This window comes from Hyla sarda, chromosome 3 (assembly GCF_029499605.1).
Source record: "Hyla sarda isolate aHylSar1 chromosome 3, aHylSar1.hap1, whole genome shotgun sequence".
Lineage (NCBI taxonomy): Eukaryota > Metazoa > Chordata > Amphibia > Anura > Hylidae > Hyla > Hyla sarda.
In genome coordinates this window covers 392,457,837-392,476,459 of record NC_079191.1, presented here as the reverse complement: position 1 = coordinate 392,476,459, position 18,623 = coordinate 392,457,837, and the positions used below count along the sequence as shown (strand labels likewise).

General features: G+C 44.4%; 1 long non-coding RNA gene across 1 annotated transcript in view; it reads left to right on the top strand.

Annotated features, from left to right (window-relative positions):
- Positions 1–6,211: 6,211 nt before the first annotated feature.
- Positions 6,212–18,623, top strand: part of LOC130360845 (uncharacterized) — a 53,823-nt gene continuing 41,411 nt past the window's right edge. Inside the window, exon 1 of the long non-coding RNA XR_008890828.1 lies at positions 6,212–6,258. This is a non-coding gene — a long non-coding RNA (uncharacterized LOC130360845). The remainder of the gene's footprint in view (positions 6,259–18,623) is intronic.

The window sequence follows — 18,623 nt, the reverse complement described above, 5'->3', positions numbered from 1 at the left end:
TTATTAGGGTTTTTTTCTTTCTTGACCCCTTGTACTTTGTAACAACACCCTTAATTTTACCATAAAATGATGTACGGTGGATAAAAAACAAAATTCTTATTTTTGGGAAGAAATTGGGAAAAAATTTTTGCTACTTTTGTGGGGTTGGTTTTTTCACAGTGCACTTTACGGTATAACTGACATGTTTTCTTTACTTCGTAGATATAAATGACTACAACAATACCCATTTTTACACAGTTTTTGTACAACTTTTAAAAAGTTAAACTTTTTTTTTTATTAAATAAGTATGCTTAAAGGAGTACTCCGGGGGAAAACTTTTTTATTTAATTCAACTGGTGCCAGAAAGTTAAACAGATTTGTTAATTACTTCTATTAAAAAGTAAAAGTAAAAAGAGCAGCACATGTTTTCTATTGGGATTTTCTCCTACTCTGGACAGTTCTTCTAATGGACAGAGATGTCAGCAGAGAGCACTGTGCTCGTGATGTCAGCAGAGAGCACTATGTTCCAAAAAGAAAATAATTTCCTCTGTAGTATTCAGCAGCTAATAAGTACTGGAAGGATTAAGATTTTATAATAGAAGTAATTGACAAATCTGTAAAAATTTTTGTCACCAGTTGATTTAAAAAAAAATAAAAAAAAGTTTTCCACCGGAGTATCCCTTTAATATTGCCCTATTCTGACCGCTATAGCTTTTTTGTTTTTCTGTCAAATGGGACTGTTTGAGGACCTACTTTTTGCGCCGTGGTCTAAAGTTTATATGGGTATATCATTTTTGCATACTGCATGTGTTACTTTTGATCACATGTGATCATATATGAATTTTTATTCCATTTTTGGGGATGGGATATGACCCAACAATTTTTCAATTTTGGACTTCGATATTGTTTTGTGTTTTACACAATTCATTGTTCGAAATCAATAATGTTATATATTAAAAGTTCTGACAATTCCACACAATCCATAGGGGATTTTTTTAAGCATGGCATTACCCAGTGTAGTCGGTAATCTGCTGTAGAGTTGGCCAGGGCTATGTTCACACAGCAGATTTGTTTGTGGCATGTCCGCCTGGAAAATTTCCATCAGACATTCCGCAGACAGTGGGTTCCAGAACACGGCGGTGTTAGGACCTCTTGAAAATGTGCTATCTTCATAAATGGCATTGCATTTCCAAGCAGATTCCACAGAAATAATTGAAATGTCAATTCTTTTGGTGGAGACCGGAATCGGAATTTAAGCGGCAGATATTTCCACCACGGAAATTCTGCCACGTGCGTGGTGCAGCAGATTCCCCTTCAGAACAATGGAACTGAACAAGGCCTAAGGCAGACTCAGCAATTGGTCCACGGGACCTGTACAGATTAAGAGAGCTCCGTTGTCCATTTTAACCAATCATACCCCTGCATATATCAGGCAGAAGGACTGTCATCGAGGTTCCGAAGTGTGGTGATCGCTATTGATCACCAAAGTCCGTCATTGACTGCTATGAGCTTTAGTAGATCTTTGGCATAATTTACAACTTCTGAAGTAAAATCCTCCAGGCAGCGAAGGCCACGTTAACTCCGTCAGAGCCTTTTTTGCAAAAGCCGTGTAGGCGTCGTAAAAAGGTGAAAAGTCACATATTTTTTTGCAAATGTGCTTGTGCAAAAATGTGTGACTTTAATATACAAAAAAAATTGTGTTCAAGCATAATAAATTACCCAGTTTCTAGTTCATTTTTTGGAGGTTGCTAGTACTTCATCATTGTCATTTGTGTCCTGTCCCGGTACAGAACATGGTTCTGTACAATCCTAAAGTCCTCTCAGGTAGTCCACAGGGCTCTCCTGCAGGATCCCCCTAGGTCATTATTATGATTTCTATTGTACATTAATTATGTATGTTTATTATCGGTATTGTACAGTGAATATAAGCTATGTGCAAAGGTTATTAAGATGTTTAAACGGTATAGGACCTTCCTGAGGTTATGTGACATGGTCATGTGATATATGATCACCTGATACCCAGAGTTACAGGGGCAAAGGTTACCACAGGCAACCAGCTACCAATGGGCTTTAGTCCAGCCCGCTGCTGTAGTCTCCACACTAGCTCTTCTCTTCTCCCTTCACTTCTTGGACAGTAAAGCAAGCAGCAGTACAAGTTCAGTCCAGTCCAGCTAGGCCAAAGCCTACAAGTTTCATCTATGTCTGCAAGTCAAGTCTCTACTGCCCCTACCAAAGTCATAACAGTAGCACAGTGGCCTGCATCATGATTACTGCAACTACAAGTCCAAGCAAGCCTGAGAGGTCCCCTGTGTCCCGGTCACCTCTGTGGAAGTTGGCTATTTGTAAGAAATGTTATACTGCCTTCTTCAGTAAAGTTCCAGTTGCATCAAAACCTGCTTTGGACTCTCATTTAATATATGCCATTTCTGGGATGGTTGTCGGCAGTGCCCTACACCAAACAACCACATCCTGGCGTCATGAACACTACAAAGGATTATACTACCATCTCTCCCTGGGCTATTACCACCTGCCCCTACTACTACCTGCACTACACCACCCAGGTACCAACATTTTTGGCGTCACGAACAGGATACGGGTGTGTGCCATTGCCACAAAGCCACTAGTTTTTCGAAAGTGTCGCAAGCTGCGACAGAGATTGCGCCCAAAAGTGTACGGGACATTGTCTGTTAAATTGTGCTTTGCTGGGGCTCTGAAGAAAAGAAAGGGGTTAGGCGAAGAACACTGTATATGCAGTTAAGTCTGTGACCACTGAGGCTACCATGTGTAAGATTCGGGCCGACGCCATGCTACGCACTCCATTGCGAATTGTACCTGCAAGGGTTACAGAGGAGTCCGAGAAGCGCGCCAAAATTTCCCGCGCTGGTCCCCTGGCCGTGGACATTATGTAGTCATCTCATGCCAAAGTGGAACTGCTTGTATTTGCCTGTTGTTGCCGGGGGACCGGAAGTCAGCGCTGCACCGATGATGTCCTTCCGGCCAGCCGCCATTTTGTCGGAGCCTCTTATAAAAGAGACCATGTGACCAGCGCTCTTCAATCGGGAGATTGCAGAGAGGAGTACAGAGCACATGGAGAGAGCACCAAGATGGCTCTAGCAGATTGGAAAGTTGCCGTGGCCGCAGCAAAACTGTTTCAGGACCTGGCTGACAGTTTACAGAGGTTGTCCCTTGGGGCTATGGAGGCCCCCGCTTCCAGAGGACGACGAATGGCCAGCCACCCTGGAAGGGGAATCATCCCAGTCTGCGGAAGCATTGCCGGTGAGGCTGTCTCCTTCACCATAGGACCCGGGCAGAAATTGCCACCGAGGAGTCGGAAGTAAGTACTCTGGCTGAGGACGAATTTTCTACACTCTCTTCCACTCTTAGCCCAGAGAGAGAGACCAGGGCTCAGAAATCTGCTGAAGTAATTGCACGCCCACAATCACTCCCTCTACCCAGATGGTTGTTCAGGGATGAGCCTGCGTTAATTCGTTATATGAGGGAGCACCTTCTTCCCCTGCCAGGGAAGCCCCATCCACCAGTTCCTAGAGCCCAGGGCGAAAGAGCCTGCAGAGAAGCTGAAGTTGCTGCTATAGTGGAGGAACTGAGGGCACAAAAGAGAGAGATGTATGGGCCGAAACTGTTGCTGTATGAGGTGTGCCAGGATCAGCAACAGGACACAAAAAAATTGGAGGCCCTATATATCCGAAAGCTAGAACATCGCTAGGAAGGTGAGCCACCGTTAGAGCGCCGTGCTACTTTTGTGAAATTTGACCGAGCCAGAGGGTTTGGCCCACTTATGGACTGCCGGCGGGCATCACCCTAGTGAACAGGAGAGCTGTCCATAGGGACTATCTTCCCCCAGCCCTGCATTCCCCGGAGAAAGGTGAAATCGTCTCCTTTACAGAAAATGTGCCCAGGCCTACTCCCCCTGCAGAGGTGTGGACTGATCAGCGGTCACCAACTGATGTGCCTAGGCCTACACCAGTCACGGAGGTGTGGCCTGAACAAAAGTCACCAACAAATGTGCACAAGTCTAAATCACAAAAGTCACGTACATCAGTCACAAACTTCAGTCAAATATACATTAGGGACTGTAGCATTCTTATATCAGTAAACACCACTGTCACTAAAATGTCATGTAGCTAATGTTATTACTTCTTGACTTTGCGGGTCCAGGGTACTTTACTGGCCAGAAGGTATTCCTGTAGCTAACCAAATGCACGTACAAAAGTAAGGTAACAGAATATCAAATGTTATCTAGAATTAAGTGTTCTAGGGGTAAGTGTGTAAGTGCCGATAGACCCTAGTAGCCAAGGTATTGGGCAGAAAACCTCCGGCAACCCAATCCGCAACCAGTGGCTAACAAAAATAAACAGTGGTATGATGTCAAAGTGTATGTATAAGCATTGCCGTCACCATGCATACCAAGTCTAATAGTCTAATAGTAAAATGTCAGATATATCATAGTACTAATCATATTTCGCAGTACTCATAAAGTGTGATGTCAAAGTCATAATAGAATGTCAGAGATAGTCCAGTGTCATAAAAAATTTATTAGTCAGTCAGAAATGTATAGTCAGCTATGCCTGTTATCTGCAAAGTCACTAATTGTGCATAGTCCATAGTCATACCTACTAAAAAAAAATAAGTGTACGTAATGTCATAAGTGCACGTCATGTCCTTATAGTCATAGGTATAGTCACAAGAAAATAAATCCTTATCTCAAGCAAGTCCTAGAGTTATTCTGTTCATCAGATTTGCAGAGCATGTATGGACATTATGTACAGAGACTCTTATCACCAGTTCATCAGTTTTCATATTTGTTTCATCAGCCTGGAATTGGACGTTGTATGTAATGCTTCAGGACTACATACGGCCCAGTGGCCATTTCTCTCCTCTCCCTAAGGGAACAGACGTCGAAGGCGACTAATATTAAGTAAGGGGGTTTGTCGTGTCCCGGTACAGAACGTGGTTCTGTACAGTTTCTAAAGTCACCTTAGGTAGAGTCCCTCAAGTCCACAGGGCTCTCCTGCAGTATCCCCCCTAGGTGATTATTATGATTTCTATTGTACATTAATTATGTATGTTTAGTATCGGTATTGTACAGTAAATACTGTCAGGATTCGGCTTGGCTGGAGGTGGATCCTCTGTGCCAGAGAGGGATTGGCGTGGGCCGTGTCGGTGGACCGGTTCTAAGTTGCTACTGGTATTCACCAGAGCCCGCCGCAAAGCGGGATGGTCTTGCAGCGGCGGTAGCAACCAGGTCGTATCCACCGGCAACGGCTCAACCTCTCTGACTGCTGAGATAAGCGCGGTACAAGGGAGTAGACAAGAGCAAGGTCGGACGTAGCAGAAGGTCAGGGCAGGCAGCAAGGATCGTAGTCAGGGGCAACGGCAGGAGGTCTGGAACACAGGCTAGGAACACACAAGGAAACACTTTCACTGGCACAATGGCAACAAGATCCGGCGAGGGAGTGCAGGGGAAGTGAGGTATAAGTAGGAAAGTGCACAGGTGAAGGTACTGATGAAAACCTGATGCACCAATCAGTGGCGCACCGGCCCTTTAAATCGCAAAGACCCGGCGCGCGCGCGCCCTAAGGAGCGGGGCTGCGCGCGTCGGGACAGCACAGACGGGGAACGGGTCTGGTAAGGGAATCGAGATGCACATCGCGAGCGGGTGAGTCCCGCATCGCGAATCGCATCCTGGCTAGGAACATTATCGCAGCGCACCCGGTCGGCAGGTCTGACCGGGGCGCTGTGAATAAGAGAACGCCGTGAGCGCTCCGGGGAGGAGCGGGGACCCGGAGCGCACGGCGTAACAAATACAAGCTATGTGCAGAGGTTATTACGATGTTTAAACTGTATAGGACCTTCCTAAGGTCATGTGACATGGTCATGTGATATGTGATCACCTGATACCCAGAGTTCCTGAGGCACGGGTAACCACAGGCAACCAGCTACCAATGGGCCTTAGTCCAGCCCCCTGATATTTAAAGGGCTGTAGTCACTACACTAGGTCTCTTTATCTCTTCTCTTCTCTCTTGATTTCTGGACAGTAAGCAAGCACGAGTCCTGTACAAGTTCTGTCCAGTACAGCTAGGCCAAAGCCTACAAGTCTGCAGCCACATCTAATCTGTAAGTCTCATCTATGTTTACAAGTCAAGTCTCCACTGTCCCTACCAAAGTCATAACAGTGGCCTGCATCATCATTATTACTACTACAAGTCCAAGCAAGCCTGAGAGGTTCCCTGTGCCCCGGTCACCTCTATGGAAATTTCTGTAAGAAATGTTATACTGCTTCTTCAGTAAAGTTCCAGTTGCATCAAAACCTGCTTTGGACTCTCATTTAATATATGCCATTTCTGGGTTGGTTGTCACCGGTGCCCTACACCAAACAACCACATCCTAGCGTCACTAACACTACAAGGGATTATACTACCATCTGTCCCTGGACTATTACCACCTGCCCCTACTACTACATGCACTACACCACCCAGGTTCCACATTTGAATAAGATGTTATTGCTTGGAACTAAATACTAACTTATGTATATGTGGTGGCCCAGTACAGGATGAAGTTGCTCCATGCCTTTCCTGCCCTGTCAGGCAGTGTCCCCAGGGCCCCTATAGGTGTTATATTAAAAGACGTGTTTTGCCTTTAATAAAATGTACCATGTGATTGTTACCCAGGAGGTACCAGTGACCAGCTGACCCCAAAGGTGACCTATGGGCTCCCTGCTAGTCTCCCCCATATAAGCCCTGGGTGGAGCTGGCGTCTCTCTCTTGCTTCCTGATGACTTCCAGTAAAGTCGTGCCTAAGTCAAGTGCAAGTAAGCTAAAGTTACCGTCCTGTCAAACACAAGTCAGTAAAGTCATCTGTCTACCCAGCGTGGCCTGCACTAAATTCTTCCGCCCAACTACAAGTCCCAGCAATACTGCAAGGTCTCTGAGTCACTGGTCACCTCCTTGGGCCCTGGCTGTATTGCATAGACCAGTGGTTCCCAACCTTTTTCGGCTCGGGGCACCCCTCGCAAAAAAAAAATTCTGTGGGGCACCCCTAAAGAATAATATTCAATGCGTGACAAAAAATGGCTAAAAAGAAGTAATACACATCACCTATATATCTGTTAGCTATGTAGATTACAGTGCTGCTATATGCAGGACTCACAGGTGATGTCTTCTCTGATCGGAGTCATTCACTTTTCTTTTTCTTCTCCATCTGGCCCGGACCGTCATTATGGTTTCTTCCAGTCACAACTCTTCACCACAGAACCTTAAAAAAAAAAAAAAACATATTAGGCTCCATACTTTTCCACCATCATCCTATAATTTTTTCCCACAAATACCTTAGTCTCACACACACAATGCCTCCAGCAGCCTCACACAGTGCCTCCAGCAGCTTCACACACAAATACCTCCAGTCTCACACACACACACACATATTATACCACCAGTAGCCTCACACACACACAACGCCCCCAGCAGCTTCACACATGCACCCAATGCCACCAGCAGACTCATACATGCACACAATTCCCGCAGCAGCCTCACACAATGCCCCCAGAAGCCTCATACACAATGCCTCCAGCAGCCTCACACACACAAGACCTCCAACTTCACTCCTAAACACACAATGCCTCCAGCATCCCCCCCCCCCCCCCCCCAAATGCCTCCAACCTCACTCCCCCACCCACACACAATACTTCCGGCCTCCAACCCCTGTCTCACACACAATGCCTCCAGCCTCTCACACACACAAATACCTCCAACCTCTCAAATGCCTCAAGCCACTACTTCCATTCACCCCGCAGCCACCCATCCACCCCTGCCACTGATTCAATTCACATGCAGCCACCCAACCACCCAGCCCTGCTTCCATTCAGCCCCCTGCCCCTGCTTCTGCTCTGCCCCTGCTTACATTCAACCCCCCCCACCACGCTTCATTAAAAATCCTGCTTCCATTCACCCCCCTTGCCCCTGCTTCCATTCACCTCCCTGCTCCTCCCCCTGCTTCCATTCACCCCACCGCTCCTGCTGCTACTTCCGTTCACCCCACCGCTCCTGCCCCTGCTTCCATCCACCCCACCGCTCCTGCCCCTGCTTCCATTCACCCCACCGCTCCTTCCCATGCTTCCATTCACCTCACCGCTCCTGCCACTGCTTCCATTCACCGCACCGCTTCTGCCACTACTTCCATTCACCCCATGGCTCGTGCTTCCATTCACCCCACCACTCCTGCTCCTGCTTCCATTCACCCCACCACTCCTGCCCATGCTTCCATTCACCCCACTGCTCATGCCCCTGCTTCCATTCACCCACCACTCCTGCCCCTGCTTCCATTCACCCCACCACCCCTGCCCCTGCTTCCATTCCCCCCACCTCTCCTACTTCCATTCAATCCCCCCTGCCCCTGCTTCCATTCACCCCCCCCCCCCACTCCTGCTCCGGCTTCCATTTGTCCCCTGCTTCTGCCCCTACTTTCATTCACCCCACCTGCCCCTGCTTCCATTCATTCCACCTGCCCTTGCTTTTGTTCACCCCACTGCTCCTGCCCCTGTTTCCATTCACCCCACTGCTTCTGCTTCCATTCACCCCACCACTCCTGCCCCTGCTTCTATTCAAACCCTTTCCCCCGGCGTCCCAATGCAGGATCCTCTCTGGCAGAAGCGTTCAGAGCATGATGCTTCTGCCAGGAGGGAAATTCAAATAAAAAAACAAAAAAGTTTTCCCCTCCGGAGCCCGCAGCACCCTGGGCACTGCTGAATGTCACCCCAGTGTGTGGGGGCACCCCGGTTGGGAAACACTGGCACAGACTATAACACCTGTCTACCCTCAGTAAAGCTACCGTTGTCCATAACTTGGCGTTGGTGTCTTCATTGCCCCATGCCTAGCCCAGGATCCAGCGGTATACCTTCGGGTGGCTAAGGATAAACCACGCCCTGGCGTCAAGTACACAAGGGGTTAATACCATCTGCCCCTAGGGTAACAATATCTGTCCTGCACCTCACACCCCGCCACACCATATATATATATATATATATATATATATATATATACTCTATATACTGATTCTGCTAGAATATCCAGCTAGTCATTCAAAAACTGAAATGACCCCTCAAATAGTTTCCCTGCCTAAAACATCTGTCTGCCTGTGGTGGCACCGATCCCGGACTATTCCTCCTAGGGATCACTGGAATTAATGAGAGTCTATAAACTTCACATATGGCCACTGTAATGTATAAACACTCACAAGGGATTCCTGTAAAATACAGCAGAGTTTAATAAGCATTTTTCTGATGATTTATTTTCAATGTTCACTAGAAGATATCAAATATACAATAAAGATTATCTTTAATATGCTTTTTTGTTCATATGTTGGGTTGAATTTGTTTTGAGGTAAATATTATTGATACTATTGAAGTATTTTATCTGGTTTAACTATAGCTTTGATCTCCAAACTGTGGGCCTCCTGATGATGTAGAACTTCTGGGCTTCCAGCAGACATGCCCAGTGTACAGCACGTCTGCCACATGCGGAAACTTTTTTTATTACGTAAAGGTACAGAGCAGCAGCGGGGAGATCTAGATCCCTGTTAGGGGCAGCAGAGAACCTAAAACTAGAGTTATACTTTATCTGCATCCTAAGGACACATTTTGCACTATTGTTAAATGAGCTCTTGCAGGCAGCTATATAATGATGCCTTCTCTGTGGTGCCAGGGTACCTGAAAGAGAAGGTATCAAAAGGGCAGGGGCTCAAGCTCTACACAATGTGTGCATGGTTCTGTGTGGCAGATTCTCAATCCACTTACAGTAAAGTATCCCTGTTTATGATTATGGTGAAACCTTCTCATCTCTACATGTAGAGAATTTCCTCTTGTCATGGTTGAAGACCTGGGTGGGAAAATATCACTAGAAAGATCTCTGTACTGTCTATTAATGTATTTCGATACTATAATAATATAGGCCCCCAAGCCTTCTTTTTTCAAAACTGAATAACCCCAGATATGATAACCTATGTTGGTACTGCAAAAATTGTACACAACATTACAAATATAGGCAACTAGTAATTTGTAAAGGGGCAATTTCAGGCTTTGTTATGAGCATTTTGATGCATTACACAATTTTAATTGTCTTGGCAGCAGCTGCCTGGCACTGTTACATTTACTGTGGAAAAATGTCCAAGTCTTTTTTATGCAATTTCACCCAATGTTTCACTATTTATGCACAGTACACTTCATGTACCATTTCTCCGTCCAAACCTCTAAATTCTATAAATCCATTTGTACTATTATATTATTCTTCTCTGTGTTCATTACATTACACAGCCAAGTATTATCTGAAAATATTTAACCCCTTTCTGCGAGTCGGGTTCGTGTCAGAATCGGCAGATGCCTGCTGCTATCAACAGCAAACACCTACCAGTAATGACAGACATTGGAGATCGCTCAAATGTCCGTCATTTAAATAGGTAGATGCTGTGATCAATAGTGATCACTGTATTTAAACATTAAATGCCAGTAATCCCTAGTGTCTAGTGGTCCCGTCAGCACCTCCACGATGTGGAAGCCTTATGTGTCACTCGGTACCTTCCCTGGCTCTGTGATTGCTGAAGGCTGCCTTTGACAGGCTGAAGCAATAGAACACAGATAAAATAGATCAACGTAATGCAATAGCATTGTATTAATCTATGTAAACCATCTAACAATGGCTTATAATAGGCCCCTGGGGCCTAATTAAAAATGTAAATGACCCCTTTTCTAATTTTTCAAATAAAACACTGTAAAAAATTTTACATATTTGGTATTACCACGTGCGTAATTGTCCAAACTACTAAATTATTATATTCCTGATAGAATTGGGTAAAGGAGACTCCATTTTGTGTTCAAAGACTCCATATTCTCGGTCTAAGTGACTGCATTCTATCATCCTTGTTTTTCTACATAACTCCTGACCTTTTGGACTTTTGAGACAATTGGTGTTTTATACTCTTATCTTTTGTTACCACAGATGTGTCCTTGAAACAATGGCTTGTTAGATTTCAGCTTAGCTATTTATATTTGCATTGAACTTTCTGCTGACTATGCAAAGGATTTACGGTTTCCTGACTTTGTTACAATTTAAAGTTTATAGCGCATGTCATATTGAAAATCATGTATATAAGAAAATACACTTGAGAGGAGGGTCAGCCTTGTTACTGCCCTTGGCTAAGTCACAGCACTTGTGTCTGTGTCTTCATTTGAGTGGCAGGGTGACGTTGGGAGAGTAGGGTGACTGCAGCCCTTTACAAGCCTTCGACACACAAATTGGGAATCCACCGACAGAAGACGACTCGACCTTTGGGGTCGAACCTAACAATTCCTTATCCTGCACGGTCAACGGCAAAAACTCAACAACAACAACAAAAATCCACATACCAAAATTGCAGATTTTGGTCACATCACATCCCAGAAAAAAAATTAATAAAAGTTGATCAAAAAAGCATAACTACACAAATGTACTGTTACAAACTACAACCAATGATACAAAAAATAAACTCTAACACAGCTCCATAGGTGGAAAAATAAAAAAAAGTAATAGTGGTCAGAACAAGAAATGAAAAGAAATTTTTTCCAAGTTTTCTATTATTTATTTTTATTTTTTAATGAAAAAGACACATAAATTATCCAAGTTTGGTATAATTGAAATCATGCTGATCCAAATAATAAAGTTAGTGTGCTGTTGTATGCAGTTTTACTGTATTGTGAACGCCGAAAAAATTGTTGCCCCACAAAATTTCGCAATTCCATATTTTTTTACATTTTGCATAAAAGAAGCCATATTACAACTGTAACGGGTCACGGCAGGTGGTGGATCATCTGGGCCAGTGTGAATGATGACGTGAGCCGTGCCAGGGAGCAGAGTCTAAGTTGCCGCTGGTTTTCACCACAGCCCGCCGCAAAACGGGATGGTCTTGCTGCGACAGGCAGCACCCAGGTCGCTACCCCTGGCACGACTTGTCCACACAGGTAGCTGGGAGGTGGCGGGGCACAGAAGGAGACTGGCAGGACATGGCAAGATGACAGTAGGTCAGGGCAGGTACACAGGTGCAGGGGAGGTAAGGTAGCAAGGAACAGGTACATTGTAACAGGGACACAGACTTTTACTATGGCACAAGGTAACCAAAGATCCGTCAGGGAAACAAGGGAGGAGCTGATATTTAAGGACAGGGTGCAGGTGTAGACGTTTAAGAGCAAGAGCTCCGATGCGCGTGTGCCCTAGGAGGTGGGGGCATGCACGCCGGGGCTGCGAGGACAAGGAGAGGCGGAAGATGCGGGCGCGTCCTACGATGCGAATACAGCGGGGACATAAGCAGAGAGCGCTCACGGCCGGTGTGTCCGGCCGGAGAGCAGGTGTTACAACAACTTTGTCAGTGAAAAAATAAACGAGTCTAGTGGGTCTTAGAAGGTGAGGAGGAAGAAAACGTAGGCCACAAATCAAACTTTACCAAGTCATGAAGGGGATAAATTACTTTGTAAATGTTAACTCAATGTGCTCAATAAAATACATTAACAGTAAAGTTTTTGCATGTTACTAGTTTAGTTAGGTTATGTTTGTCTGTAAGAGCTCATTCGAAATGCCAACACCCTCTGCTAAAGGGAGCTCTGTCGCTGAGTCTGTCGGAAGGACAGGACTTGAGTGGAGAAAAAAATAATTAATGTCCGATTTTTTTTCTCGGCTGAACTCCTGTAAAATACTGGATACCTAAAGGACCCCATTCAAGTCAATAGGATGCGTCGGAATACGGTGGTGTCAGTTGTGCTCCGACCTGTTCAGGGTCTGTTCGGCAGTAAAAAAAAAAAAAGAGCTAAACGGACCCTGAACGGGTCGGAGCACAATGGCCGTGTGAACTTCAAGAAAAATACTTCTTCTTTCTTACAAAAACAGGGCCACCCCTGTTGTCTCCAGTATTGCAGTTCGACTTTATTGGAGTGAATGGGACTGCAGTACTATACTCAATTTGTTGATAGGAGTGTTGCAGTTTTTGTAAGAAAGAAGCAGTATTTTTATAATGCTGGACAACCCCTTTAAAGCAATATTTGATTTCTGTCACGCCCCCTCCCATAGACTCTCATTGAGGGGGAGGGGCATGACATCATGAGGGGGCGGGCTATGATGCTGAGTTTTAAACGTTCAAAACGTTGGCCTTTCTCCATCCTCTTCTACCATCACATTTCTCACAGGATCAGGCCTTTTTCGTTTTACATTTCTTATCAATTACATAGTTCAAACATATCTTTGGTGTTTTTTTACTTTATTTGGCAATGATTCCTACTAATTCAATCTTTAATGCTTTTTTTTTATTTTGCACAGTGATTTTTTTTCTCTCTAAAATTCTTTAATGCCTCATCACTGCATTCTTTCTTCACTAGTTTGAAGGCTTTCTTTTTATCATTTATGGCACCCGTTACAGTTTTACTTAACCACATTGTTTTTTTCCTATTTCTAATATTTTAGCCACAAGGTACATATCTTTTAGATGACCTATTCCTGATGCCTTTAAAAATGTCCCTGCCCCACTGCCCCTCCCTAATGCTGATGTGGGTAGACCTATTAAATGATTTAAAGGGGTTGTCCACCATAAGGTGATTTTAGCACTTACCTGCAAGACAATAATGCACATGCTTAGGAAGGATCCATCCCTTCTTCAACTACTAGTCCCATAATTCCTTGGTTGTAAGTGTGAGGTCACTTTTCTCCCTCCCACACATCAGCCACCCCACCCATTGAAACACATATGAGCTGCATTCCATGCAAAAGACCAGTGTTTTCTAACCAGGGTGCCTCCAGTTGTTGCAAAAATACAGTTAGTTGCAGAATGATCTCCTTCCCACCCAGTGGTCGCTCCAACCATTGAAGCAGACAGGCTTCCTCTGAAGACCTGACTAGTGATGTAATGTCTTGGGCCGCACTGCAACCTGGGAAAACCAGAGACAACACTCATTTTGTATGCTGTTGAAAATAAACTTTGGGGCAAAAATCACAGAAGAATTGCGAAACCACCATGAAACACAGGTACAGACACTATATTATGAACTATACTATCTTTACAGCCCCTGTAGCCTACTTAAAAAAAAAATCTGGAATACCCCTTTAATACACATGGAGAAGCTTACCTCACTTTTAGTACCACACAGTCGTTTATGGCCAGTTTAGGGCTTTTCCAGACTTTTTCTACATGGGTGTCCGATCGCTGGGAGCCCCCACGATCTCCTACCTTCCACCTCAGCTCTCCTCATGCACAGAGCGACCGCCGGCATGGCCAAAGCGATGGCCAACACACCCCCTCCATTTATCTCTATGGGAAAGCTGAAGCCCGTCGTTTATCTATGGCTTTATCATATTGATGAATGGAGGAGACATGTCGGAAACCGCTTCATGCCTTGGTCCACGCAGCTTCATTCATGGGGAGAACTGGGGGTGCTGGGCAGGAGATTGTGAGGGTACCAGTGGTCGGACCTGCCTCGATCAGACACTTATCAGCTATCCTGTGTATAGTGGATAAGGACTTGTGTATTGGAGTTACCCTTTAAGAGTGTACTCACACGGATGGTCTTGCTGCGGCAGTAGCAACCAGGTCGTATCCACTAGCAACGGCTCAACCTCGCTGACTGCTGAGAAGGCGTGGGACAGAAGGACTAGGCAGAGGCAAGGTCAGACGTAGCAGAAGGTCGGGGCAGGCGGCAAGGTTCGTAGTCAAGATGGATAGCAGGAGTTCAGGTAACACAGGCTTTGGACAACACTAAACGCTTTCACTGGCACAAGGCAACAAGATCCGGCAAGGGAGTGCAGGGGAAGTGATGATATATAGCCAGGGAGCAGGTGGAAGCCAATTAAGCTAATTGGGCCAGGCACCAATCATTGGTGCACTGGCCCTTTAAGCCTCAGAGAGCTGGCGCGCGCGCGCCCTAGAGAGCGGAGCCGCGCACGCCAGCACATGACAGCAGGGGACCGGGACGGGTAAGTGACTTGGGATGCGATTCGCGAGCGGGCGCGTCCCGCTGTGCGAATCGCATCCCCGACGGCCATGTCAGTGCAGCGCTCCCGGTCAGCGGGACCGACCGGGGCGCTGCAGGGAGAGAGACGCCGTGAGCGCTCCGGGGAGGAGCGGGGACCCGGAGCGCTAGGCGTAACATCACGGTTATCCTATAAACTATATTTGTAGCTCATTAGTTAAAATGAATTGCTTGCACTACAGTTTTGGGTAGTCCAGGCCTTGCAATAATGACTGTAGACCAGCTTTGATGTATGTTTTACAGTATATCTCCACCCAAATGACCTAGTGTACAGGAAGAGTTCAGCAACTTTGCTGTTTAATTGCTTTGCTTACCTATTACTAATCTCAAATTACAGTCTGTTTTATAGACTTTTATAATCCACAGATGCCTTTACAATTCTGCAAGCTGCTGAGCTCCAATCTCCCAGTATTCCCTGCTTGTTTAGTATCTGTACAAAGCTATGGTTCATTTTGTATTATTCAGTCTTCGTGAAAATCAATTGTAGGAAAGATTCTCTCTGACTCATTGGTTAACACTGGGGTTTGTATGTTCTCTGTGTGTTTCCATGGATTTCTTTCAGGTATCCCAGTTTCCTCTTATCAGTATTTATTTTGAGTTTCCTCCCATACTTCAAAAACCTACTGATAGATTTATATGGAATTTAGATTGTGAGTCCCAATGGAGACAGGAACCAATGCAGGTGATAAAAAGAATTGAAAGAATACAGAAATTAAGGTTGCATTAGAGGAGGATATATTCTGAATCATTTTCTGATTGCGGGGGTCCGACTGCTGGGACCCTACCCTACAATCTCCAGAACAGGGACCCAAATCTAATGTCAGAATAGAGAGGCAGAACGTGCATGCATGTCATCGCTCCATTCATTCTCTATCACAAGTCCATGTGCACACCAGTACTAAACCAGCTCTCACCTGGATCAAAAAGAATCTGCCAGCACGGATGGTCTGGAGCAAGACCACAATAACTGGAGAAGAACAAAGGTTTCCAGCTGGCAGGATTCCTTTAAACATATAGTTTTATAGCAAAAGGGGTACTCTGGTGGAAAAGTTTTTTCTTTTTAATCAACTGATGCCAGAAAGTTAAACAGATTTGTAAATTACTTCTATTAAAAATCTTAATCCTTCCAGTACTTATTAGCTGCTGAATACTACAGAGGAAATTATTTTCTTTTTGGAACACAGAGCTCTCTGCAGACATCATGACCACAGTGCTCTCTGCTGACATCTCAATTTTAAGAACTGTCCAGAGTAAGAGAAAATCCCCATAGAAAACATATGCTGCTCTGGACAGTTCCTAAAATGGACAGAGATGTCAGCAGAGAGCACTGTGGTCATGATGTCAGCAGAGAGCACTGTGTTCCAAAAAGAAAATAATTTCCTCTGTAGTATTCAGCAGCTAATAAGTACTGGAAGGATTAAGATTTTTTAATAGAGTTAATTTACAAATCTGTTTAACTTTCTGGCACAAGTTGATTTAAAAAAAAAAAAGTTTTCCACCAGAGTACCCCTTTAACCCCTTAAGGACGCAGGACGTAAATGTACGTCCTGGTGCGGTGGTACTTAACGCACCAGGACGTACTTTTACGTCCTGTGCATAACCGCGGGCATCGGAGCGATGCCCGTGTCATGCGTGGCTGATCCCGGCTGCCGATCTCACGGGCGTCCGCCATTAACCCCTCAGGTGCCGGGATCAATACAGATCCCGGCATCTGCGGCAGTGCGCGATTTGAATGAATGATCGGATCACCCGCAGCGCTGCTGCGGAGATCCGATCATTCAGAACGCCGCACGGAGGTCCCCTCACCTTCCTCCGTCCGGCTCCCGGCGTCTCCTGCTCTGGTCTGTGATCGAGCAGAGCAGAAGATCGCCGACAACACTGATCTGTTCTATGTCCTATACATAGAACAGATCAGTATTAGCAATCATGGTATTGCTATGAATAGTCCCCTATGGGGACTATTCAAGTGTAAAAAAAAATGTAAAAAAATGAAAAAAAGTGAAACATCCCCTCCCCCAATAAAAAAGTAAAACGTCAGTTTTTTCCTATTGTACCCCCAAAAAGCGTAAAAAAAAATTATATTATTGACATATTTGGTATCGCCGCGTGCGTAAATGTCCGAACTATTAAAATAAAATGTTAATGATCCCTTACGGTGAACGGCGTGAACGAAAAAAAAAAGTCCAAAATTCCTACTTTTTTAATGCATTTTATTTAAAAAAAATTATAAAAAATGTATTAAAAGTTTTTTATATGCAAATGTGGTATCAAAAAAAAGTAAAGATCATGGCACAAAAAATGAGCCCCCATACCGCCGCTTATACAGAAAAATTAAAAAGTTAGAGGTCATCAAAATAAAGGGATTATAAACGTACTAATTTGGTTAAAAAGTTTGTGATTTTTTTTAAGCGCAACAATAATAGAAAAGTAGGTAATAATGGGTATCATTTTAATCGTATTGACCCTCAGAATAAAGAACACATGTAATTTTTACCATAAATTGTACGGCGTGAAAACGAAACCTTCCAAAATTAGCAAAATTGCGTTTTTCGTTTTAACTTCCCCACAAAAATAGTGTTTTTTGGTTGCGCCATACATTTTATGATATAATGAGTTATGTCATTACAAAGGACAACTGGTCACGCAAAAAACAAGCCCTCATACTAGTCTGTGGATGAAAATATAAAAGAGTTATGATTTTTAGAAGGCGAGGAGGAAAAAATGAAAACGTAAAAATTAAATTGTCTGAGTCCTTAAGGCCAAAATGGGCTGAGTCCTTAAGTGGTTAAAAGCTGTATCCACATGGAGAACAAAGGATGAATGTCTGACGCGTTTCGATCACAAGGATCTTAGTCATAGATATAATTAGAAAGTATTGTCAGCTGTATCTAAGAGCATGCTAAAAAGTTATATGACTAGACGTTACTTCCTACTAAATGTTAGCGGAAACCGCACTGTGCTGACCAAGTGTAAAGTAAAAAAATATTGATAAGAATTAATGATAAGAAATAATAATCAAAATAGGGAGTGCATATTTTAAACATGACGACATGGATGGATTTGTGGGCAGACAGTAAGTCATGACACAGCTGTACTTAAATAAACATTTACTTACATTAAATTTATGCAGCATATTCCCACGTGTGTAAATCAGTTTAAACCATAATTGTGGGCGGTGCTCCCCAGGATAATGGAGCCTAACCTAACTAAACCTACCTCCACCTATCTATCTTGACCGTAACTCTTACTTAATAAGGGAGTTAGAGTGATGCCATATACTGCTATGTGGGAGTACACCTTAAAGAGAGCATACACTAGGTGAGTGTAATTATTTAAAGATAAGGAGGGTTGGGCGGGATGTGAAGAACTCGTGGCGTGATGAGCTGAGCACAGCCACGGGTTCTTGTAGGTAGGTCCGGCCCTCCCACAAATACAGGCTAATTAATTAGCCTGCACACTTAAATAATGTACATATAAATATACATAAATATCATGCACAAAATAGGGACTGCGAAAGGACAGAATAATATGAACACTTGGTAAAATAACCTGGCTATAAACATGAGATTTTTGTCAGCCGATCCTTCAATTT